The following is a 23,742-nucleotide window of genomic DNA, read 5'->3' as shown; positions in this document are numbered from 1 at the left end:
ACAGCATTTATCTTTTTGGGGGTTTCCAGCCTCTCAGCAGTGCTGCAGCGATTGCATCCCAAATAAGCTCTAGAAGCAATACTAGAATCCACCCATGCCCCTGGTGGGCAAAGAGAGCCCGGTTCTGCCCCCACCTACATCCCTGGGGTGCTGCTCAGGTGTGACCAAGAGGGAGGCTTCAGCCCAGGAGCTTTTGCCTTGGAAGAGACTCAAGGCGTTTACTCTTTTGGGGCCCAGTCCTGCAAGGTGACCGAGTGCTTTGAAGGAGGGACCCTGCAGCACCTGCCAGGTTTGGACCCCTATGACTTGTATTCAACACTTCCAGTCCCCACACTGCTAGCAGCATCTCTGCTGTTCCCAAACCCTGGCCAGCTCCTCAGACATCTGGCCTGACAGACACTGTGGCCTCAACTCAGCCCTGGTCTGCAGCTCATCTGCTCCCCGGATGCAGCTTTTACCACGCACCAAGCCCCACCTAGTGGACAGTCTCTCCGCCTTCCCCAACAAGTCCACCGGGTCAACATGGGCTACTGGTGAGAGGTGCCCTCCTGTGGCATCATGCGGGACACTGAAACAGAGGGCTGCCGCGGCTGTACCTGGGAAGAGACTGAAGTCGGACTTCAAAGCCCTCAGTGTTTCACGCAACGGAAACCCAGCGCAGGCTCAAACCTGACCAGTCGCTGCCAGGTGTCTCTGCTGGCAGGTCTGGCTGCCTCCCAGTGATGGTCACAGCAATTCTATACACACACAAGGAACAAACTCTGCTCGCAGTCACTCCCGGGAGCCTCCCAGTCACGCCAAGGAGAGGGGGCATGCAGTCCCATCAGGTCGAACTTTGACCAGAGTACGCACAGCACTTGGGGTTTCTCCAGGACGGCTTACTGCCCTTGGTACATACAGTTTGCTATTTGTCTTCTAGTCTCTAGAGTACAAATCGTTAAATGAGTCCACAGAGCCCTGTTTGCAGACAGCTCACGTGTGCTGTGCTCACAGAAGCACATCCACACCCAGTGTTCCCCCCCCACACCCTTTCAGTCGGTGTGAAACCAGGGGTGCACCGAATGTGGGAGGCAGTGGGGCTTAGAGATAGCACCCCGAACTGGGACTCAGGAGACCTGGGGTCTATTCTTGGCTCTGCCATTGGCCTGCTGTGTGATCTCAGCCAAGTCACTTCACCTCTGTGCCTCAGTTTCGCTATCTGTAAAATGGGGATACGGATACTGGACTCCCTCTGTACAACACTCCGAGATCCACTGATGAAAATGCCTATATAAGAACTAGACCTTGTTTTGCTGCTGCTGGGCCTGTACATGGATAGTTAGCACATAATTTTTGTCTCCAGTGACCCAGCCATGATATTTCACTTCCGTACCCGAGTCTGGCTGTTCTCTATGGAGACCACTGACACACTGCCTCCCATATTCTTCACAGTAATATTATTACGATTGTGGCATAATTGTGACACATTTTGTACAAGGCAGGCCCTGTGAGGTCTCATTGGAAAAGTGATGATTTGCTGTATGCATGTATCACTTTTGTATCTGAAGCTATAAATATTGACTAGGGATCTGTATTTCAAATGGGCTTACTCTGGGTGTGTGCCTGCGGGGTTGGGGATTATCCTGGCTGTAGCCTCTCTATTGTTGATTCATGCAGTGGCTGGTCAGCCTGCATGTAACTACAGCTGGCTGTGTCCCTCCCTGTGTGAATGCTGGTGGAAGTGTAGGCCGGGAGAGGGTCTACAGCTTGGGGGAGAGGGAGCCCAGGCTGGGGAGTCAGAGGGCTCAGTGGTACCCACGTTCCAGGTGGCACCCCAGGGTGGGGGAACCCATCACAATTACTTACAGACAGGGTAAACTCCTCCTAGAAACTTGGGCTTGCCATGCCCACCATAGATACGTTCCTGTTCTAAAACGATACTTCCCGGCTACTGGGCAACACAAGGATCTGGGTCCTTCCCTCACAAAATCTCCCATAAACCATTTGGCAAGAATAACTTTGTCTGCACTAGAAACGCGACAGCGGCTCAGCTGCAGTGTAGACACTCGCTACAGCAGGGGAGGAGTTTTTTCCAATCGTGGTAGTAAATCCACTTCCCCAAGAGGCGGTAGCTAGAAGAACTCTTCCATCACCCGAGCGCGGTCTACACTGGGGCTTGGGTCGGCCCAACTACGTCGCTCAGGCGTGTGGATCATTCACATCCCAGACCAAAGTACCTGAGTCAACCTGACTTTCTAGTGTAGACGAGCCCTAAGACTTGCTATACTCCCTCTTCCCCCACACCACCATCTGTATATGGAACCAATAATCAACAGAGGGAGACCTGATCACATCCTTCAGTATTTAGTGTCCAGTTTCTGATAACCCTGCAACAACTGCTCAAGCATGAAACCAGCAGCTCACATGCAACCAAACCATTCTCATACCCTCCATTATCCTACGGTTAAGTCTACTGGGCTGTATACTATGGGACATCTGAGAGCCACTGCGTGTGATAAGAATCCCAGATTACCCCCCTCAGACAGGAGAGGCCTGTGAGAGCGGGAATGGCATTTATGAGAAAGCAACAGGTTCCTTATAATGTGAGTGGGAGGGACAAAGATGCCCCCATAGTATTTCCCTCCAACAAAAGTCTCTCTTCCTCCTCGTCTTCCTATTTGCGACATCTCTGACGGTCCCAGCGCAGAATCTTTTACTTCAAAAGATGACCCAGTGAGGATCCCTTTAATAGTCTGTGTTGACCTTTATATTAGGTACGCATTCTGTTTCTAAAATTGTTTCCAGGCATTTCCATGGTGCTCATCACCACTGAGTGAATGCAGCTAGAACACTGGCTCGACAACTGGTTCAAAATAGGCACAAGGCACCTGCAGGCATAGAGGAGGAGGAAGCAAGGGATTAAGATCCACCCAAAATGTGGTTCTCCCTAAACAGCTGAACGTGCTCGACAGACCAGCACAGGTCCTCAACATGCAGCCACCTCCAGGGACCAGCTCGCCCTTCCACCAACCCCGTTAGATCCACACTGAGAGGGGTACTCCACACACAAATCGTTCCCGCATGCAAAGGGGACTTGAATACCTTCCAGGAGTGCTGCCATGGGGGGGCCAAGGGCCTGTGTTGGGAATGGGGAGGAGACGACACTGGAATATCCTCTCTCAACACCACAGAGTTTCTCAGAAAACAGGAACAGTTAACGTAGGCGGCAGGCTGGGGCTGCTTCACAGATCTACCCCCAGGGGACAGGGGAAGCCGCAGATCCGGGAGGGGGGGAGCACTGGCAGACCAGGTGACAGCTCTTGCCATGGCTTTAGGCCTCAGCCAAGCACTGACAAATTCACTGCTGGAAAACAGCCCAGCTCACCTGTGTGGTAGTCTGGTTAAGATGGCTAGTGGACTCGTAAGAAATGTGTTTAGACTTCATGGAATGCTTGTAAATTGAGGCCTGTATTAACCCTACTTACAATGCCGGTATCCCGAGCCATAAGGCAATACTGAAGTGTTTGTGCTATAGCTGTAAAACATTTGCTCTGAACAGTGTAACTCACCAACCAAGACAACCTCATTTAAAATGCTAAATCCCTGTCATAACCATAAGGGTAGCCTAAAATCCCTCCTTACCTGTAAGGGGTTAAGAAGCTCAAATAGCCTGGTTGGCACCTGGCCAAAGGAACCAACGGGATAAAAGATACTTTCAAATCTTGGGGGCGGGGGTGGGGGAAGAAGGCTTTTGTTTGTGCTCTTTGTTTACGTGGGACTGAGAGAGGGCCAGAGAGAAATCCATCTTCTCCAACCCATCCCAATCCAAGTCTCCAATACTGCAACCAGTAGAGGTAAGCCAGGCAAGGTGGATTAGTTTATCTACTGTCTTTCTTGTGAATTTCCCCTGTGTTAAGAGGGGAGGTTTATTCCTGTTTTCTGTAACTTTAAGGTTTTGCCCAGAGGGGGATCCTCTGTGTTTTGAATCTGAATACCCTGTACAGTATTTTCCATCCTGATTTTACAGGGATGATTTTTACCTTTTTTACTTTTCTTTTAAGAACCTGACTGATTTTTCCATTGTTCCAAGACCCAGGGGTTTGGGTCTTTGATCATTTTATAACCAATTGGTTAGGATATTATTCTCAAGCCTCCCCAGGAAAGGGGGTGTAAGGGCTTGGGGGGATTGCTGGGGGAAGAGGAACTCCAAGTGGTCCTTTTCCCTGGTTCTTTGTTAAATCACTTGGTGGTGGCAGCATACCGCAGTCCAAGGACAAATAGAGATTTGTGCCTTGGTGAAGTTTTTAACCTAAGCTGGTAGAAATAAGCTTAAGGGGGTCTTTCATGTGGGTCCCCATGTCTGTACCCTAGCGTTCAGAGTGGGGAGGGAACCCTGACAATCTCTATGAAAGGAATCGCCTCTTGCCCATCAGGAAGGGCTATCAGAATGAAATGAGCCATTGCGCAATAATCACAATACAAAGACTTTGCTACTTGCCCCTCCACAGGCTATGTGCAAGGGCTTGTCCCATCAGCTTGAATTCTGGAAGGAAATAAAGACAGCGGACATGAAGAGTTTGGCTGTTTGGACTTTCACAGGGCTGGAGCTACAAAACAGCCCTAAAAGACATTCAGAGCTAACAGATTACTGCAACTCTGTTACCTTTTGGAACCATTTGTAACTCATTTGTGTATACATGTTTGTCTGCTTTAACCTGTAAATAACTCATTTATTTTTCCTAGTTAATAAAGCCTTAGCTAGGGCATGTCTACACAGCATAGAAAAAACCCACACCTGGGTAAAATGAGTTTGTTGTCTTTCTTCCCCCTTTTATAGATGGGAAACTGAGGCACAGAGGTGCAGTGACTTGACAGAGGTCACAGAGTGGGCCAGTGGCAGAGCCAAGAACAGACCTCAGGTCTTCTGAGTCCTGCAAGGTGGGAGGACCCTAGAGCATGGGCTTCAGCCTGAACCCAGAATCCTACAGAGCAACAAAACAGCCCTACAAGCCTGAGTTGGCTGGCACGGGCCAGCCATGGTTTTTTCTTTGCTGTGTAGACAGACTCTTAGTTTACTATAAGACTATTTGTGTTGTCTTTGGTGTGAGATCTGAAATACAAACTGACCTGGGGTAAGTGACTGGTCTCTTGGGACTGGGAGCAACCTGAACGTTTTGTGATCCTTTGGCGCACAGCAACCATCACCAAGTCCAGTTTGCCTGGGTGGCACGACAGACTGGAGTGCCCAAGGGGACTGTCTGGTAAGATGGTTACACTGCTTCAGGTGTTCACATCGGTTACCGAGCTGGTGAAATCGAATTGTAGAACATGCAGCCAGTCTCGGGGGTCTGCCCTGATGCTGGTGCTCACCATTGTGAGCACGCTCCAGACAGCATGACGGGGGTCCAGTGGAGCTACGCTAGGGGAAGGCCTCCAGAGGACAGAGCAATGGGGGAGGAGGAAATGGAGCATCCCTGGAGGATGGGCTTGGCCTCCCACAGATCCTCTAGAATCCACCTTGTGCGCGGGTGACCCCTTGGCCTGTCTGATCAGACAACCCAGGGGCACCTTTTGGGGTGGCAGAGATTTCCTAATAATAAAAATCTCCTCCCAAGACTTTTGTTGTGGGCGTGGGGGGGGGGGGGGGAGGGAGGGTGGTGATCTGGGTCCTGGGTCAGAAGGCAGTAGCGAGCTCCACACCCCTATACAAAGCATCAAGGCAGAAATAAACACAACTGTGACTGCAACCCCAGGATCTGAAGAGGGGGAACTTTCCCCAGCGGAGCAAACAGGGGCGCTCAGGTTATTTAGCACAGCAGAGAATGGCAAGAGCCACATTTTTACAGAATCAGGTCTGTTAAATACCCTCCTTAGCTCTGATGTACACCGAGTGCATTGAGCCCATATTGGATATGGGCATATTCCATAGCCACGGAAGAAAACAAGAATGGGTCAAACTCTCAGCTAGTGGAAAATGGTGCAGCTCCACTTAAGACAGTATTACAGATGTAGCCACTGGAGGGGATCTAAGTGGATTCCCCTCTCCCCCCACCCAACCCTGAACTTATTACTACCCTGGGGACAGCCCCTGAGAAGTGGCTGCAAGTCTCATGCATCCTCACACGCAATTGTTCCAGTTTTATCGCACTGAGGTTATACTAAGTGGGGCTGTTGCTACTTCTGCCAATGAACTAAGCCTGTTCTGTGACCTTGTGGGAACACCCGCCCTGCTTCCCCGGGTTAAAGAGCAGAGCAATGGCTTGGATAATCTAATAGGTTTTGCCATCGGCACACTCTCGGCATTTATAGTCACTTAGAAGCTTAAGTGCAAATGAACGTTGTCATCTGTTAGAGCAGTGACAGGTTTCAGAGTATCAGCCGTGTTAGTCTGTATCCTCAAAAAGAAAAGGAGTACTTGTGGCACCTTAGAGACTAACCAATTTATTTGAGCATAAGCTTTCATGAGCTACAGCTCACTTCATTGGATGCATTCAGTGGAAAATACAGTGGGGAGATTTATATACACACAGAACATGAAACAATGGGTGTTACCATACACACTGTGACGAGAGTGATCACTTGAGGTGAGCAGTGGTTCTCAACCGGGGGCCCCAAGCAGATTTCAGGAAGTCCACCAGGCTGGACCAGCATTAGACTCACTTGAGGCTCAGGGAAGAAGGCTGAAGCCCCACCGCATGGGGCTGAAGCCCTGGGCCCTGAGCCCTGACACAAGGAGCTGAAGCCAAGGCCTGAGCAATGTAGTTTTGTGGGTGCCCCTGTTGTGTGGGGCCCCAGATAATTGCCCTGTTTGCAACCCCCTAACGCTGGCCCTGGCTTTGATATGCAGAAAACCAGTTATTGTGCACAGGTGGGCAGTGGAGTTTTTATAGCATGTCTCGGGGGGGCTCAGAAAGAAGAAGGCTGAGAATCCCTGTGTTAGAGGATTTGGCAGAAGGTGCCATGTCAATTTATCAGGAGCTAGAGTGAGGGAATCACGCTCACTAGCTCCATCTAGCGGTCCATCACTCCCTGAGAACAATGGCCTGACAGCTGCAGCGTTAACCTTTGACCGAGGAGCAAGAGCAATTTAGAGAGTCAGTAAAACAGAGAACCTAACTGCTGCAGCTCCAGCTACCTCCACCTCATTGACAGGTGCCTTGCAACACGGTGGCAATATCGCTGAGTGGGGTGGAGCAGCCAGAGGCTTAATACTTCCACAACATAAAGACGGTCTCAGGAGTCGCTTAGCCAGCTGTTACGGTAACATCCTGGCACTGGTCACACTCTGATCGTCCCAGGTTCTCTGTTTTCCACTGGTCACATCCCTTCCACGCTATAACGAACGGGCTGGTTGTATGTGGCTGGAATTGCTCAGCTGCGCGGCACAGGGCCTATGCTGCTGTCAGCTCGCGGGGATTCTCCACCCCACAACCAACCATTTTCCACTAAGTGTGGCATAGCAGGAAGTGGAGATACAAGGCGGCCGCAGGCTGGTTGCAATACACTGTAAGGTCTAATCTCTTCGTTCTGGATCTATTCCAGAACAAAGCCTAGAATGGGCACAAGCTCACACCATCATGCTAGAGAACACCTACTGCCTTGATGAGCTGGTGAGATACCAGTAACTTCATTGATGGAAAGATCAAAAATACCCACAGGAAAAATTATTCCTGGAATGAATTTGTTTTAGCCTGTTGGTTCCCACATTCCCTTTTGCATCCAGACCTCCCCTGCCCCCTCCAGTGGTAGTACTGATTGTGCAAAAAACACGAGTTTGAGACCAGAGCAGTGCAACCATCGAGAGAAGCAGGAGATTCTGTTAAACCTCTGCAATCTTGGATTCTTCTTTAAGAAGTTATTTAGTCAGGAAATCCAGCTGCAAGCCTTGCCAGATTGCCAGTACATTTGAGTTTGGAGCCAGCTGGTTACACTGTGTTCACGCTCTCTTCTCTCACAGAATCTGGATACCTCAGAGTTCCCACGTGAAGCCAGGAAAGCACAGAGAGACAGGGATAATTTTTCACAAGCTCACTGAGTTTCAGGCTGCAGAACTGCCAAGCCAGCATATGGTCAAAAGAGTCAGGCCCCAAAAAGTCAGACAATTGTTTTAAACATCATGAGGGTTTCTTTTTGGGGGGAGGGGGTGTCTTTTCATTTGATTCTGGCTTTTCAACCTTTAATGTGCACTCAGGTCACATTTTCAGGCTTTTCTCTGCAAATATGAGGGCTAAAAAACTTTTTTATAAAAAAGAAAGTTGAGATTCTCATGCTATCACTGACTCCAGAAGCTGGGGCTTCAAGAAAAAGCATCAAATGTTGCCAGATTGGCTGATTTAGTTTAATTTGTCTTAGCCACAAGACCATCTTTTTTCACTATACATTGCTCCAAGACATTCAACCTCAATAGTTTCTATATTTATGTTAATAACTAAACAAATGCAAATTAAAGCTTTGCTCATAAGAAGCATACAATGGAGAAGGCGGATGAAAAAGGCTTAAGGTATACGACAGATCTAGATCATCTTCACAGGTACAATCAAAATTAGGAACCTCAAAGAAATCAAACATTTTAGGTCTAGTTTTTATAGCTGTTGTGATGAAAGTGCCCTTACGGAGGTTGTGTTTCTGCAGCACTCACCATCCCCAGCACAGAAGCTGTCCCTCAGTAGGGACACTATCAGCAGGCCATTCTGCTGAATATACGGCATCAGATAATAGCAACTTCACTGTCCCCTGCCAACAGCTGGACGCCATGGGGAGGAAGACCACAGACCCCCCAATTCACCACCTCAATCAACAGAACTGGGTATGCCAGAAGCACCAACGTGGAGACTGGCCCCTTAAGAAGGGCACGGTATTAGAAAAATCAAAATGAGGAAGCACAAATCGTGTCCAGAATCCTGTTTATTCAATCATGGCTGCTTTGGGGAAGGGTTGAGAAGAGAACGAAGCCCTGGCTTTTTAGTGGATACAAATAAAAGACGTGCAAATAAGAGCTTGCAAACACAAGACATGTACTGAGCGCCACGCTCTGCCTAGCTGAAGAGATCCTGCTGTGACAGACAGCGGCTGTACACGCCCAGGCTTTCATTTCTGCTCTGCACACACGCAGAGAGCGTTGGGGCACACCGACACCAAGCAGAGACACTCTCAACAGAACAGGTGCCTTCAGCACCCACGGCCCTGCAAGCACCGGCTCTCCAAGGCCGGCCTCGCCACCAGCAGGACCAAAGCATAAACCAGAGAGAACAAAGCCAGAGTGCACAATAAAACACAGCAGCCTGTTTATTTATCCATTCACAGGCTTTTCTGTGCTTCTCATCAGTGTAATCATTAGTCACCAAAAACTCTTCAATGGGCCTGTCCTCACAACACCCTGAGCAGCAGAGAAGTGCCGTGGATGGGGAAATGAGACCCAGCGACCTAACCGACACGCCAAGAACTGAGACTAGAACCCATGTCTAAGCTTCACTCCAGTTCTGCAGCCACAAGCGTGCCCTTCTCTAGCCCCCTCCCCTCCCAAAAGGATCACAGGGGAAGGGGAGGGGTGACTTCAGAGGAACTGCCAAGGGGAAGATGGTGGGGTCCAAAGCCCCTGGAGCGTGCTCCCACTGATGGGTCGAAAGAGGGATCATACTGGCCTTCGGGGTACATCACAAAGTAGAGAGCGAGAGAGCTCGTGTGTGTGTGTATACCGCCTATATTCCCTATCCATCCAAGCACCTGATGTGAGAACTTGTCAGTTGTTTTGCAAGTCATTCCAGGCTGATGGGTAGTTTACAAGCATCCAAAACATGTAGTTTCATAGTCAGTTGCTGATCTCATACCTGTTATCCAAACAGTTTAAAATCCAGGATTTAAGGAAGGGAAATATCCATGCCCTTTCTTAATCTTCGCCCACCCCTAACAATCCCCATAGCACTTGTGAAAGATACAGCAAGAAGGCAGCAGTTTCCTTACTGTGAAATTACCTCTTCAATCAGCAGATGGAGCAAACGCATTGGTTTTACTGTAGGATGCAGAGAGCAGATGGGGGGAAGGGAGGAGGGGGCTGGAGAAGAGCTGAAAACAAGGGGGTTTAGGTTTTTCCTATTGCACCTCTGGGGAAGGAAGGAGAAATCTCTCTCTCTCGCCACCCACCCTTCCCCCCACCAGAAAGGAATCACCCAGAACAGAAGTTAGAGGCCATGGCAAGGAAATCCAGGTGAAACCCCAAGGCAATGTATTAGAATTACAAGAACAGAATAACTGACCGACCGGCCATTTGCCAAGGGAGGATGTGGCATCACAGTTCTAGGAGCTGTTCAAGGCTAGGACAGATCCCCACCTATTGGAGGGTTAAGGAGCATTTTAAATCAGTTCTGCTGCACCAAATCATGGCAGGTAGAGACGAAAAACACCTACAGTGTCAGGTCCTCACAGCGCCATTATGGGTTTTCTCCCAGCATGAGAGTGCCGTAGCTAGTGCCATACCACCGTGTGTGGGGGTGCGGTGGGGGGCGCGCGAATAGGGCAATGAGAAGAGACGGTGAAGAATGTCTGTGTGGAATAACTATCAAGGAAGGCTGGTATTTTGGCCAAACCACCTTTGCAAGGTCCTTTTTGTGTTGGTTTTATTTTAGTATTTAGTAGCCACTTTATGGTGCTTTATAGCATCATAAAATCCAAGCAGTGAACATGCAATTGGCACGGTTTACCAGAGCTAGAGAACAGAACAGGCTTTGTTTATAGCAGCATTGTTAAGAATTTATTGCTAATGCATATTAAGTTATGAAAAGAAACCATCACCTTTACAGGGGCAATTGCAAGTGAAACTTGATCCAAAGTTAGGGTATAGGTTGTTTAAGAAATAAAAGTCAAGCATTCACAAAAAACCTAGGAGGAGAAATAGCTCAAAGTTTCAGTGGAAGCAGGTGATTTTGTTTATTTTAAAATAGAAGTGATTGCAAGGCAAACACTGAGGAAGTGAAATAGACCCACCAGTCACTTTCACTTCAGTCTGGTTGCATTTCACCCTTTTCAGACAAAGTAAACAAACAGCTTTAATAATGAGAGAGAAAGGAGAGATTTAACATTGTTTCCGTTGAACTACTGCAAGATGTCACTTATTACATAGGCTTGGATTATAAATCGGAGGAAAAATGCAGGGATTTTGGAATTTATTGGTTCTACACTGAATTGATAATCTACAATTTGAGGGTGTGGGGGGGACGACTAAAAGAGACATTGACAGCATCCTTGTAAAATAGGGTGTAAATGTGTGAATGCAGTCTATAAAGCTTTCAATTACTTGGGAGATTCTGAACTAAAACTAATTAAAAGTGCATCTAATTTAATGAGGCATTTGGGAACCAGGATTAGCATTTTAGTTAAAGAATTTATATTAAAATCTTGCCAATCTGACTTCAGAGGAACTCGAAATGTAGACTCTCAACTGTGAGCAATGTGGCATGGGTACAGCAAGGCTAAACTGGGTTGGGTCCCTGTGCCCATGTCCTGTCCCCCCATGGTAGTGGCCCTGTAGGATAAGGAGGAAGGTAGCAGGGCATCTGGAACCCTCCCCTAACCTTGTGGTGGGGCAGAGCCAGTACTCTGCGGGCCAAAGGGACCGTTGCAAGATCTGTTCTCAGGACGCTCTGCATGTTGTGAGTGAGAGCGTGTGTGTCCAGATCAGCCATCAGAGGTTGGACCATCAGCCTTGGCTTTGTGCATCTGGAGTACGTGCACAAGTCCCCAGAGCCAGGAGACAGGCGTTCCACAGGGTAACCTGCAAGGGTGGAGAGAGCGTCTGGCCACAGTAAACCAGATGTTAACAGAGACAAAACTGGCAGCCCTGCCACAGGTGAAGCTGCCAGTGAGCCAGTGGGGTCGTACAGGTCCGGGAGCAGATTCTTAGGGTTTCTCAAGGTAGATTTAGGCCTATAACAATCGTGCTACAGACTAGGCTCCTCATTTCAGTCTCCTACTGTGGAGCTGCAACACACTCAGAAAGGGAAAAGGAGCCCGCTGCGTACTCTCTGGCCACAGGGCTAGGAATCCAGACCTTCGCAGCACACAGCAGTTTGGCTCACCGATCAGAGATCTTGGGTAACATCGAGATCCAAGTCACAACGAAGAGGCAGAAGTGGAAACAAATGAAGGAGCTCAGATTGCTTAAACCAGTGCTACTCAAAGTGGTGATCCGCAGACCGCTGCCGGTCCGCGAGCCACCAGCTGCCAGTCTGCGCGCACATCAGAAAATAAAATTGCCGGTCCTCCACTTCAGACAGCTTGAGAAGCACTGGCTTAAACCACTCGAGGCAGGAAACGGAGGAGGCGGGCAGTGGGGAAGAGAACACAGTTAACATTACCAGGAAGCCCAGCAAGGAACGCTGGGAGACAGCCGGCCTTCGCCTGCCTGGGATGCTTGCTATGCTCAGCATTTAAAGTTACCCCAGCTTTAGCGGGCCCCATTCCTGTATTAATGGCTTAGGCAACGGTCAGCTTTGCGTTTGTTTCTACTTCTGCTTGACCAAGGTGACCTGAATCCACAGAGGCTGCCCCACAAGCTTGGTGCTCTTATCCGGGCTGAGAGCCTGACACACCCTGTGCATCTTCAATCAGAGACCAGCATGCCACAGCTGGCTCCCGTCAAAACCAGCATCACCTGCCCGCAGCGTTCACACCTCAGGAGGGGGTCCTCCGAACACCACGAGACTGGCTTAATTACCAAATTAAAACAAAAAAAAAGTTGGGTTCTTGCCATTTGTCTGCTGCTTTCTGAGCCCTGAGGATGCGCTTGGGTCACATTTTCAAGTTTTTCTCTGCAACCATGAGGGCTGCAAACTTGCTGCCCCCCCCCCTTTTTTTTTTTTTTGATAAAGTGAAAACTGAGATTCTCACATAATTCCAGGACGCCAGGAACTGGGACTTTAAGGAAAATACCCAATATTACCAGAGATGGCAACAGTGTCAGATGACGTCTTTGTGCCTCATACCCAGCTGAACGACTAACACGTTGGAACCTCTAGAGACCTGTGCCGAAGTTTCCTCTGAGTAAACCCAGCATGCAGTTCCCTCCGGTGCACCACCATGTCCACATAGACAATCCCACAGTACCAAGGACATAGCCAGTGCATTAGACTGGAGGTTCAATCCTTTCTGCTGCAGCAAATGCAAGCACAACTCATTTCAGTAACTTCAGGGATAGAGGAGTCTCTGAAGTAGGACTCCGATGCCATAGACGTGTGCTCATGCGCACCCCACTGATCTCACTGCACTTACCTCACATGGACAGTTAAATCACGTGTGACTGTTTGCAGGATGAGATCTAGGCACGTGACAAGCCTACACTGCATCGCACCCTCCCTCTCCCATCTGATCTTTACTCTTTAGTAGTTTTTCATAAGTAACATTCCACTGTATCCCAGGCTCCCAGGGGCACGCGAAAAATTCGGGCTTCAAATAGCTTTAAGTGAAAGTGTTTATTTAAAGATCATATATATAGTTTAAATTTCTTCTGCCTTCAGTACAGTCAAACCAGCATCGGCTCTGCATTCACTACTTATAAAACAAGCAGCTCTCTCTTTCCCAGGTATCACACACCCTTGATCACCTTTGATCTGCATGCATCTGAACCTGCTGAGTGAAAGAGAACAAGCTTCAGAATCTCAAAGCACATCAATGAGAGATGGGTTTCAAGATCCTGGTGTGGAGCCATGTTTCGTGCTCCCCAGTGACCAGGTCTGGCAGCAGGTGCATTGTTTGTCCTGTAACAACAGTGGCTGTTTGGTGGGAGCGTTCCAGGCTGGGTTTTGAGTCAGGTCTTACAAAAGGCACACCTGTAACTAGAGAGCCACCTTTGTCCTTCCTCTCCCCTCTCCCACCATCCACATTGCTGTGCTCTGAAGAGTGCAGACTCCTGCACCCCTGAGCAGAAGAAATGCAACATCCTTTTCTTGGGCTGCAGGATTTGGCCCTAGGAGACGGTATGCCTTTGCCAATGAGCACGTGCACTGACTACCTTTAACACACACACACAGCCTGTTGCCAACTCTCGCAAGTCTCATGGTCTTTGGTGCTTTGCTCAAAAGTCCCAGCTCCTGGAGTCAGGTGATGATGTGCAAATTTCAGCTTCCATCTACCACCAGAGAAACGCTGAAAACACGACATAAGTGAGACCTGAAAGCTCAGAGAGCAGGAAGGAAATAAAGAACGCAGGAGGTATTTTTATTTCTGGAGCCCAGCTCAGGACTCCTGGTTGCCTGAGGTCAGTCACACTGCACCCAGTAACCAATTCCCCGTGACACTCCCCCTCTGGACAGCTGACACCCATCCATGCCCACAGATTTATCTGGTAAAGGCAACTGTGTGGGCCAGCGAAGTGCACAAGAGGCCTGACTCACTGGGCGTGTAGCAGGGTGCAGAGCAGCCACCCTTGGTAAGCACAGCTGCGGGGTCCATGGTACCACCTTGTAGAAGCTGCTCAGAGTCTGGCGTACTGCAATCCTCACGTGACGAGCAGCACAATCACCTCTGCAGCCAGGGCTGCTTGCAAGTCTAGGAGCGGCCACTGGAGGGTAGGGAGTCTCCTACGATTGAGAGCTTCCTGTCCCCCTTTGGGGAGCAGGATGTGCTGTAGTTCCTTTAAACATCCCCAAGGCTCTTATTAGATTCATTAGCTGAGCACACGTTGAAACAGGGAGCTCTACTTTCTCCGAGGGCCTGTAATGTCTCTTTCCACAACAGAGACAGGTACGATTCCTTGGATGGGGGGGAATGAGGGAGTCTGAAGTCCCACAAAAAGAAAAGGAGGACTTGTGGCACCTTAGAGGCTAACAAATTTATTTGAGCATAAGCTTTCGTGAGTTACAGCTCACTAAATCGGATGCATTCAGTGGAAAAAACAGTGGGGAGATTTATATACACAAAGAACATGAAACATCTGATGAAGTGAGCTGTAGCTCACGAAAGCTCATGCTCAAATAAATTGGTTAGTCTCTAAGGTGCCACAAGTACTCCTTTTCTTTTTGACCATACAGACTGTAACCAGAGTGATCACTTAAGGTGAGCTATTACCAGCAGGAGAGCGTGGGGTGGGGTGGGGGGTTGGGAGGGACCTTTTGTGGTGATAATCAAGATGGGCCATTTCCAGCAGTTGACAAGAACGTGTGAAGAACAGTGGGGGGATAAACATGGAGAAATAGTTTTACTTTATGTAATGACCCATCCACTCCCAGGCTCTATTCAAGCCTAAGTTAATTGTATCCAGTTTGCAAATTAATTCCAATTCAGCAGTCTCTCCTTGGAGTCTGTTTCTGAAGTTTTTTTGTTGAAGAATTGCCACTTTTAGGTCTGTAATCGAGTGCCCAAAGAGATTGAAGTGTTCTCCGATTGATTTTCGAATGTTATAATTGACGTCTGATTTGGGTCCATTAATTCTTTTACGAAGAGACTGTCCGGTTTGGCCAATGTACATGGCAGAGGGGCATTGCTGGCACATGTTGGCATCTATCACATTGGTAGATGTGCAGGTGAACGAGCCTCTGATAGTGTCCCCTGAATAGATATGTGGACACAGTTGGCAATGGGCTTTTTGGCAAGGATAGGTTCCTGGGTTAGTGGTTCTGTGGTGTGGTGTGGTGTGTGGTTGCTGGTGAGTATTTGCTTCAGGTTGGGGGGCTGTCTGTAAGCAAGGACTGACCTGTCTCCCAAGATCTGTGAGAGTGATGGGTCGTCCTACAGGATAGGTTGTAGATCCTTGATGATGCGTCAATATCTATTTGCAAACTGGATACAATTAACTTAGGCTTGAATAGAGACTGGGAGTGGATGGGTCATTACACAAAGTAAAACTATTTCCCCATGTTTATCCCCCCCCCCACCATTCCTCAGATGTTCTTGTCAACTGCTGGAAATGGCCCACCTGGATTATCACTACAAAAGGTTCGCCCCACCCCCACCCCCACCCCCACCCCCCTGCTGGTAATAGCTCACCTTAAGTGATCACTCTGGTTACAGTGTGTATGGTAACACCCATTGTTTCATGTTCTCTATGTATATAAATCTCCCCACTGTATTTTCCACTGAATGCATCCGATGAAGTGAGCTGTAGCTCACAAAAGCTTATGCTCAAATAAATTGGTTAGTCTCTAAGGTGCCACAAGTCCTCCTTTTCTTTTTGCGACTACAGACTAACACGGCTGCTACTCTGAAGTCCCACAGGGAATGAAGTGGGGAATAGCTCCTCCTCCTCCTCCAGTTCCTCCCTACCTCCCTCTGCATTTCTAGCATTGCCAGTCACAGAGACGGGATTCAGTGAAGGAGAGCAACAGCAGAACCCTCTGTTTGCCATTTGCACCCCCATACAGTACAAACACAGCCCCTCCCCAGAGCATTGCCAGGCAGGGAAGGGCTCCTGGGCACAGAAGATGAACAGCGTGAGAAAGGAAGAGCACGGATAGGGGCCGGGCGTTTCCGAGCACAGGTAGAAACAGAGCAGCCACAACAAAGGAAGCAATTATGCAAAACTAGCAGGAGTCAGCTGATCTCTTTCTAATTCCCAGCACCTGACAGCACAGAGCTAATCTCCCATTTCTCAAGAAGAATGTCAAAGGCTGAGGACCTGAAGGAACAGCCTCGCTGGGAATGCAGGTGGTTCTGAGACACACACACGGGAGCCATTTCAAAAGCCACCGGCAGTTACTACAACAAGGCTTTATTTGGTGCAGTTTCTCTCACAGCTGTCAAGGTTCCTTCCCCACTCTGAACTCTCAGGTACAGATGTGGGGACCTGCATGAAAAACCCCCTAAGCTTATTTTTACCAGCTTAGGTTAAAACTTCCCCAAGGTACAAACTATTTTACCTTTTGCCCTTGGACTTTATTGCTGATACCACCATGCGTCTAACAAATATATAACAGGGAAAGAGCCCGCTTGGAAACGTCTTTCCCCCCAAAATCCTCCCAAACCCTACACCCCCTTTCCTGGGGAAGGCTTGATAAAAATCCTCACCAATTTGCATAGGTGACCACAGACCCAAACCCTTGGATCTTAAGAACAATGACCATAAAGCCAGTGTCAAAGCCAGAGGTTCTTGCAAACCCTTCCCTAGTTTTACAACTGGTACTTTAGGCCAAAGTTTGCAGACTTTGGGGCCTGGACTGAACCAACCTACGTTATGGGGAGTAACTCTACATTTTTCTGCTAACTGCATGCAGCTCCCTCACTGAAGTCCAAGAGCCGCAGTTGGCCTGTGTCTGAACAGAGAATGCATCTGAGGCCTGGTCTATATTTTGAGTTTAGACTGATGTAGCTATGTCATTCGGTAAACTGACCTGGCCCCCAGCATAGACGCGGCTAAATAGATAGAAGAATTCTTCCACAGACCTAGCTGATGCCGCTTGGGGAGGTGGGTTACTTTCCGTCAAGGTAGGAAGTGTCCGTTTCTATCCTAATGCAGACTAGCTGAGAGCGGTTTAAAGCCATTTTATTTCTAGCGGTTCCTTGTAAAGAGAGAGACTTTGTCAAACCAACTTTACATTCTGCTCCCCACAACGTGGCTATTACTACTCCTTCCCAAGTAGGTTAAAGCACAGGAAGAGTTGTCACGATTGAGCCAGCTTCTGCTCCCAGCTACAGTCGTGGGAAGCTGGGGATTTTGCTGAGTCCAGTGCAAGAGGCTCTGTGCTGACACCAGGGTAAGCGAGCACAGAATCCGGCCTTGAGGAATTAACCTGACTTCAGATGGGCCCCAGGCGGCTCCCGCCAACAACAGCGGCAGGACAAGTTCAGGGTTAGAGAACGTGGCCCGAGCACTGCGGCACAGTCTCCAACCAGGATCACAATATCGCTTTGACCTCTCTGCGTTTTATTACGAGCCCAAAGGGAAAAGCCGACCTACTCCATTTTAAACGTACTTTGAGTAAACAAATCCGGTACTGAATACACCTCCCTGAGCAACCTTTAGCTTCCAAAACAAAAGGGGTCTCTCTCTCGGCTGAGAGGGCAATCTCTTAGCCGCTGGCAACACCGGCAAGCTCTTACTGTCTGTAAGCCAACCAACCACCCGGGGGGCAGTGGTGTGCGTCCCCACTCCACCCTCACCTCACTGAGGACAGACAACTCAGTGACCCCCATTCGACAGACTTCGAGAGAGGGCAGCAGGCCAGTAACGCCAGGCACCCACTGCCAGCCCTGGCTGCCCAGGCCCTCTTGAAATAAAGGAGACCGAGCTGGAGCCAGGCCTGGGGCAAGCTGCTAACGACACTCGCCAGAAGGAAATCCCCAAACGAGTGGGGAAAAGGAACTGGAGGGCAATAAGAAAGGCGCATCCCTATGGCTCCCTGACAGTTCCCATGGAGGAGGGGACCCAGCCAGAGGTCCCCGGTGTCACTACAGATAACAGGAGGTGGCCACGTTTTCAGACAATAAAAATGACTCAAGCTAGTAAAGTCCAAAGCAGACTGAAGAGTTACAAAGGGATCTCGCAAAACCAAGTGACCGCGTGACAAAACGGCAGATGAAATTTGATGGTGCTGAGTGGAAAGTAATGCACATCGGAAAGCTTAATCCCAAGGACACATATCAAAAAACTGGGTCTGAATTAGCTGTTACCACTCAGGAAAGATCTCGGTTTTTAGCGCAACCACTGCAGCAGGCCCTTTCTTACCCTCATCTCTCTTTCCCCACAGCCCCACAGGCCCATCCTGCTCCCTCTCATCTGGCCTAGTTGTTGGGATGGTGGGGCTCTGGGGGAGAGGACAGCTTCCGCTTAACTTCTGACGTGTCTGACCATGCCCAAACCTTTGCCCCAGATTCAGCAGGGACAGGCCTGAGCTGCGACAGACAGAGCCAAGCCAGAGGCCCAGACAGCCCAGCGGGGGCCCATGGGGCTGGGTCCCTACGCGAAGGCCATTCAGGCAGCACACAGCTGCCCCAACGCTGGCTTCCCCAGCCACTGGTGGATTCCCCTGCAGCAGCTCCTTCACCAAACCAGGTGCTGGCCGAAGGGGCTCCCTGACACCAGCCGAGTGGGAAGCTGGCTTAAAGCCCCTGGCCACTAGCTGCGTGGTGGGCATCTCCGAGGAGAGTCCAGGCAAAGTTATTGGTATTATTAGCAACCCAGCAAGAACTGCATGAAATAGAATGGGGGTCGGGGGCGGGGGGTGGAGGGGGGTCAGGCGGCCCCAACTCCAACGCCGCGGCTCCAGGGTCTAAGGTTTCAGAGAGAAAGGGGATGTTTTTAACCCTGGGCAGCTAATTCTGAAAAAGCCACCAGCTCAGCCACTCTGGTCACCAGCTTTTTCATATGCGTCCTGCAAGCCGGAGCTTGGGCTTGTGGCGGGCAGCAAGGAGGGTTCCTAGCAGACAGACTAATGAGAGGGTGAGTGCTGGAGTTTTACAGGGACCTATTAAAGTGCCAGACGGAACATTTGTGGATCTCTAATTGACGCCCACTTGAAATCAGAACGCAGGATGACATCACCACAACTGCTTCCATTCCAAGGTGCGACAGGGAGGAACCAATTGTTACACTGCATGACCCCAGGGTCTGGATTTGACTTGCACCAACTGTGCTGGCATTCCTGGCAGAGCCTCAGCATTCATGGATTTCATCTCAGTCACATGCCCCAGGGTTAAAAACAGTGGGACGGCTCAGCTCTGCTCACGCAGAGGCTGCTGAGGGGCTGCAGACAAGCCAGCAAACCTTTCATGCGTCTCCGAGGAGAGACTGGAAAGGGAGCAGAGAGCAGCACTTGGGCTCCAAGAATCTGCCATTTCAGTAGCTAGCCAGTCTAGATTTTGCCTCAAAGCATCAAAGCTTAGCCCTAGACTGACCCCTACCATCTAACCCATGTCCCCACCAAGCAGCCTCTCCCCTCCCCTCCAAATCTATTTCTTTCCCATCCCTTCCCCAGGAGCTGGTGTCGCTCCTATATCAGAAACAGGCCGACATCTGGCGCCAACACGAGTGCAGCAGGGCTTCAGCTCAGCCACCTCCCCAAGCTGTCCCTGCCAGCACCCTGGAAGCTGCATTGAAAGGAGCCGGCTCTGGAGCTCAGGGCTGCTGGGAGATACAGGAGTCATGACGAGCAAGCCTGCCTAGGACGGGCAGTCACGGGACGAGGTCAGGCACTCATTGGCCCCTCCGTACCACGGCTCTCTGCACTTCAGTTCACCAGGAAACGTACGCTGCAGAGCAAGGAGCCCCAGCGGTGCCAGACAGCTGCTGCATTTCAGTAGTGCCAGATACAAATAACGGTCCCAAGATGGTGTGTCTGTGCGGGGAGATTCTGGTTGTCATGCTGCCAGTCACTGAGACGACAGGGGGATCTGTCCCGCAAGCGAGAAAAAGACCAAAATCTAGTTCAACTCGGATACACCCGCTTTCCTGTCAGAGTTCTCGAAGCGGCTTCATTGCTAAGTGGCCCACTGCTCTCCAGTGCACTTCACTCCGCGTGTGGCATTTAGTGGTCCCCCTTCCATGCCAACGGGTAGCAGACACAGTTGATAATTGAATGACATCAAAACCATACTGCAAGGAATTTTCCCTCACAAAAGCATACGTTAAGCTGTGCCCGTCAGTAACAACTGTCACCTAAGCAAAGTACGTCCACTTAATGACGTAAACTTGGTTAAAAACAAACCCGTTTTTAATAAGAGGGCAACAATACATTTCCAGAAAGTTTTCTGATTTGCCTGTTTGTTTTTATTAAACTGTTCATTAAAGGAGTTGTAGGGTTCGTAACCCTGGTGCTAGCACTGTGTGAAAACCAGAAAGGGAAACTGACTACACCAGGAGCAGGAGCGGCCAGCCTGTGTTTAGCTCTCCAAGACGAGCGAAGGGCGAAGAGTAAAACCTGCCAACATGAAGCAGAGAACTCCGATTGGTCACACGGAAAGGGTTTTTTAAAAATATCGAAGGTGGTCATTATTAACACACCTAATGAAAATGGTTTTTAAAATGTTTTTTCATCTTCATGAGACAAAACATATGCAAATAGGATTACTAAAACATGACCAATGAAGGCCTAAAGCTCTATGAATAGGGACGACCTCCTGACAGTTTTTTAGATACACTTCAGTAGTGCTACAAAGATTAAAAATATGATAGAAATCTACAGAATAACTTCAAAGTAAGACATCAGTCAATGTAGAATGAAAGCTACACTAACAGACCTACTACAGTGCTTAATTCTCTGTCTGTGAAGGTTCATTACAGATTCTTTTTAAAGTCTTGTTCCAATCCTCCTCCCCTTTCCTTATCCAAGTTTTCAAAAAGACCTTAGGAACTCAGTGGATTAGGGGGGAAACTCATGGTTGTGAGGCATGCAATATTCAATCACCCCAAGGCTATTATGGGACAACACTCCCATGCTGAGATAAGCAAAGGTTTAGAAAAATATCTGAATGGTTTCAAACATCAAGATGATTTCACACCCAGATGGAAAATACTCAGGTTATTATCGCAACAGTCATTATGGTATGCAGCATGCAGTCATGCTAGGAACATCACAAGAATACAGCCACTTTCTTTTATAGGATTAGGGGACTGATCCAAACTCCACTGAAGTCAATAGGATTTTTCCAATGGCTTTAGTGGGAACTGAATCAGGCCCTAAAAATTAATCATATCAGACTACATAAGACAACATGGTGTACAGCCTATATCTAATTAATAGATATATGGAGGGGTTTACCCTACATACACAATAATACAGAGTGCATTTATTTTCCCCGATCTAGAGGTAATAAGACCAGAGATGAGTCTCTCATAGTTGGGTATTACACAGAAAGGACCGGGATCAAGCTAAGGGTGAGAGCACAATTACTAACATCTCCTTTTGCGTCATGCGTGTCAGGGCTCGTGGTGTGGGAAGCTTTGGAGAGCACACTCACTGTGTGCTCAGAGTGGCATTTTAATGGAATATTTGAAGAGGAGTTCAAAGCAAAAGCTTTAAAGTTTGTGGTCTTTATTCTCACAGAAAAAGACTCTGATTTGCAAAAATGTGTACTGGAGATCAGCACGGTGTTATCTGTGAGCTCGCCATTGCAGCCCGAGCAGGCGGGCAACACCTTCCAAATAAACGCAGTAGTCTTTCTAAACTGCTACTTGAATTCTAAGTGATTCTTGCACCAAAGAAAGCACAAAGGACTACGGTGTGAACAGTGGCCCAGAGCAAAGGGAAAAAGCATTAAATAATAAAGAGACAACTGAAAACAAAAAATCCAGCTGCAATCATCACATGCCATGTCAGACTCATCACAGTGATATTGGGATATGAAATCCCTCATCTAGCAGTGCTAAGGTGCCACTTCATACCTCCAGTAACCAAGTCTTTGCCCTCCTGTGGCTACTAAGCAATCTAGCCAGATTATTCAGTCCAGTTCCTAGCAGCTGCAATCGACAAGCCGTTCACAACTGGCAATCTCAGAGCCGCTCGGTACTGGATAGACATGGAACGTGGAGCATCCTCCTTCCAGACGGGGGCTGTTCCCACAAAGAGACCCAAGCAACAGAGTGAAGGGCTGGTGAAGCCAGCATCTCAAGTCTAACGAAAAACAAACAAACAAAAAACCAAGAAACGCGTCCATCCTGTCCCCTCTTCTCCCCACCCCCATAGGGTTTGCTCAGAACTGATCAAGTTGGCTCACAAAGCTCATGCATAGCCCAGAACCAGGCCAGCTTTGCAAAGTACTGAATTTCGCTGTGAACCTTTTGCACAGCTTGTTGCCCCGGCCTTCATGCAAGCCTCCCTAGCTGATGCAATACAGGCATTGTGTCCACTGTACAAGAGACAGTCACTCAGATACTAGCATAGGGCCAACGCCATGTGGGCAGTTGGTTATGACTGCACTGGGCTCTGAGACCTGGGCTTTCTATACCCATCTCTGGGGGCAAGCTTGGGTAACCCACAACCCCATTCCGTGGCTTGAATTTCCGCACTTATAAACTAAGGTGTAATAACCCTTCCCTCTTCCAGAGGGCTGCGGAGAGGCTTAATCCCTTTAAAGCATTTTGATATCATTGATGTAACAAGGACAGCCAGATAGGAGAAACGAGGGGAGTGTCAGACTCCTAAATACTATGGCAATGGCCATGTTGGACATGCTCAAAGCAGGGAGAAAAAGCAAGATCGCTTATCTGTGCCTGTGCGAGGAGACTGGTTTTTAGACACACTTATTGCTCCTGATACTCATGTCTGCTTGCCAGACCCCCGCCCCGCACAACCCACCCTGGAATGACTGTCCTCGTTGTGGGCTCACTTTAATGATGTTGATTTGGGAGCATCACGCAGATGTCTCCAACTGGGGTTGCTGTGACACAGGAACCCGAGCAAGAGCTGAATGTGAGGCAGAGCACGGTGGCATGAGAGAAAGTTGCGATTCGGGGTCCAGGGATGAGGCAGATCAGCAGAAAGGGACGTTCCATTCCAGAACACTGCAACGAATGTCACAGGGCAAAGGTTCCACATTTTAAACCATTTCCAGTTCTATAGAGCAGGATCCTTATGGAAAAGTCCTTCCCATCCCACACTTTAAAAGAAAAGGCAGGATTATATTAAGATCCAGTCCAGAAAGTAAAATGCCTATGTCTTCTCTACCAGACAATGACCGCTTGAGGCCGAAGGCTCCAGTAAACGATCTCATTATTACAAATCCAGCCAAAGCCATTGCTTAACGGGAAAGAGGGAAGCGCCGAGAGACGGTGACATGCTCGTTCCTTGCAGCACCACTGGATAATCCAATTCTGCTCCGGGGGAAAGAAACTTTGCCTCTCGG

At 48.9% G+C, this 23,742-nt stretch overlaps 1 protein-coding gene across 2 annotated transcripts in view; it reads right to left on the bottom strand.

The window, feature by feature from the left end:
* Window positions 1-23,742, bottom strand: part of MB21D2 (Mab-21 domain containing 2) — an 82,861-nt gene that overhangs the window by 13,083 nt on the left and 46,036 nt on the right. The window contains exon 1 of one of the 2 annotated variants that reach the window (XM_073358728.2): window positions 597-707. The exons of the other annotated variant lie outside the window; for it this stretch is intronic. The gene's annotated coding sequence lies outside the window, so the exon portion shown is untranslated. Of the gene's footprint in view, window positions 1-596; window positions 708-23,742 lie in introns of those variants that run through there. 2 annotated transcript variants of the gene reach the window in all.

This window comes from Lepidochelys kempii, chromosome 9, assembly GCF_965140285.1.
Source record: "Lepidochelys kempii isolate rLepKem1 chromosome 9, rLepKem1.hap1, whole genome shotgun sequence".
Classification (NCBI taxonomy): domain Eukaryota; kingdom Metazoa; phylum Chordata; order Testudines; family Cheloniidae; genus Lepidochelys; species Lepidochelys kempii.
This window is presented reverse-complemented; position numbering and strand designations above follow the sequence as displayed.